The sequence below is a fragment of the Limulus polyphemus genome, unplaced genomic scaffold (assembly GCF_000517525.1).
Source record: "Limulus polyphemus unplaced genomic scaffold, Limulus_polyphemus-2.1.2 Scaffold1793, whole genome shotgun sequence".
Classification (NCBI taxonomy): Eukaryota; Metazoa; Arthropoda; class Merostomata; order Xiphosura; family Limulidae; genus Limulus; species Limulus polyphemus.
The window spans coordinates 8,300-11,279 of record NW_013667403.1 but is presented as its reverse complement, the minus strand read 5'-3'; positions in this window follow the sequence as shown (position 1 = coordinate 11,279).

Below are 2,980 nucleotides of genomic sequence, written 5' to 3'. Positions count from 1 at the left end.
TTCTCCTCCAACACCTGCTGTAATCTCTCTTGTTTATTTTGCTGTTCGAGCTGCCACTGTTGCAGGTTTTCTTGCCACTGCTGTTGTCTCTCTTCTTGTTTATTTTCTCGTTCTTCTTGTTTCTTTTCTTTTTCCTCCAACACCTGCTGTAATCTCTCTTGTTTATTTTGCTGTTCGAGCTGCCACTGTTGCAGGTTTTCTTGCCACTGCTGTTGCCTCTCTTCTTGTTTATTTTCTCGTTCTTCTTGTTTCTTTTCTTTTTCCTCCAACACCTGCTGTAATCTCTCTTGTTTATTTTGCTGTTCGAGCTGCCACTGTTGCAGGTTTTCTTGCCACTGCTGTTGCCTCTCTTCTTGTTTATTTTGCTGTTCGAGCTGCCATTGTTGCAGGTTTTCTTGCAACTGCTGTTGTCTCTCTTCTTGTTTCCTTTGCTGTTCTTGTATTGCTGCCATCAAATCTGCTAAGCTGTAGTTTGATTTGCCACCTCTCGTTTCTATCTTCTTCTTCTTCTTCTTTTATTTTTATTTTCCGACCCACTATCTGACACCAACTTATTCTTTCTCAATTCAACTTTGCAATACACTTAATTTCCACAGTCACTTTAACTTCAACACACGCTATAATTCACAATGATTCACGAACTTTACTTATGGCTTGACTCGATTATCTGTCTCTATCTCCTTGTCTGCTATTCAATTATCCATCTATATATATGCCGTCACTTGTCACTTCTCGCCGGTCTTATATATACAAATTAGAGGGCGTATCTAGTAAACGCTAGGACGTTCGACAGGTTCCTCGATCTTTTTAGAATTCCAGCGCATGCTTCCAGCGTATCGCGACTTCCGCTGTCGTAACAATAACGGTGTTATCTTTGTGATCTGTCTATACTCAGAACAACAATGCGTACGCCACTTCATTAACAGTATTCTAACACCAAACACCACCATTAAAATATCAATATTCCACACAACACTTGTACATTAAACTCAAGCAGTAGTAAACTTATGGCTCTCCCGTGTCTATCCTGATTAAAAGCAATACAATCTATATGTAATTCATTAAGTGCAAGACGAAGTTTATAATAAATATAAAAAGCATGACAATATCATAAAACATCTTTAATTACGGACGTTTAGGAAATTGTTTCAAATTCCGTCATCAGAGTTACTACTTCAAAAGTTACTTCACAACATTCTAATTGCAAAAAAAACAATATGATCTATTAAGCAACAAATATTTGATGCAAACGACAATTTAAAACGAACATATTTATAGGGTAACAATATAAAAGAATTAATAGTCTCGTTTTGAATTTTATTACTAATTGATTATGTATTCTTTTGTTACAAGCTACAATTTTTACTGTAAGGAAGATTTGGTTTTAGAATAGGTTCGACGTTTCGGTCACTGGTGCGATCATTCTCAAGTACAAAAGTTTTAACGGTAAAGAGGGTCAGTATTTGACTGAGTAAACTTAGACGTATCATTCAGTATATTTACCATTAAGGAATCATACTGATCTTAACCCAACATAGAATAAAAAATGATAAAACTACTCAAACTGTTATTAAAAGAAAAATATATATTAGTTTTAAACTATATAATTTTTTGCATATAAACCAACCAAGAACACCAAAAACCTACGGTTTACCAAAAGTTCATAAAAAATCAATAATCTTATGCCCACTTATGTTTTCTTATAACTCTTTAAACTACAACCTTGGTAAATGCTTTAACAGGGTTTTGGAATCGTATATTTCCAAAATACGCACCCAATTAAGTAACAATGAACACCTTCTACAACTCTTACATAGTTTAGACAGTAACGTCATTTTGTCTCTCATATGTGTGTGTGTAAGGAAGTGATTAAGAGAAACTATCATAATTGTTATTGCAGTCTAAGTAAATCCTTTCCAAATTTTGTGTGGTTTACATAAAACAGAAGTGTATATGTAATGTAAAGATACAGTCATTATACAGTTGATCCGCTGTATGATATCGAATAATGAATTAGGTGCAATGTTCTAACATTACTCACACACCTAAATCAATTTAGGTTAATGTATGGTGATCTAAAAGGACTAAAAAACCCATAGGTATAATCTAGATTACTATTATTATTTTTGAACCAAATATGTAAAACCAGTAAACAAGTGTTCATAAAATGACACAAGCCAAGCAAGTTTAAAATAGACCTGTTATTTTTATCTCTTTCAAAATTACAGCAAGATGGTTCACTCATCATCTTTATGCACTAAGCACTAACAAAAAGTCTTGGTTTAACTTTCAGATTTATGCTTTTTGTTTCTGGAGCTGTCTTATCGGAGAAACATATTTTCCAGGTGTGTTCACGTGTCCATACATACTTACTTTCATTGGGCACCCACCCATATTAGAACTCCTTAAGGTTTTATATTCTAGTAGTGCAAGTTGGATAATAATGATATTCACTATTTCAGCACGTGATTATAGCAGAAGACTATTCCAAAGGTTTGTTTATTATCCATAGCTGTGATGGTGAACTCTAAGGTTTCTAAGAATAATTTTGGACTGCACTGTAAGAAGTTTACTGAACAGTGGGTCTTTATACTTGGAATGGAATCTGATCTAGATACTTTTTCTTCTTCAATCTCATGATTTTTCCATTTAATTTTGGTAGCATATAATGCATGGCCAAACACAACTACAATCTTCTCAGATTGGTTCAGTACTTCATTTACAGTCGACATATTTGTAGCTGGTGCATTTATAGTTGGAACCTGTGAGATTGGCATGTCCTTTCTTATGATGATGTTGAAGCCAGTTCAGCTCATGATAGCCTGTTGTGTAGTATCAACCTGTCGTGTTAGAAACCAGTCTTGAACTTTGTGTAGTGATACTTCCATGACATCAGTGTGGTCCATATCCATGATATTTAATTTTCGAGGAACAACTATTTTATAATTTCAGGCATAGCTTTTTTCAATGGTAGAGGTTT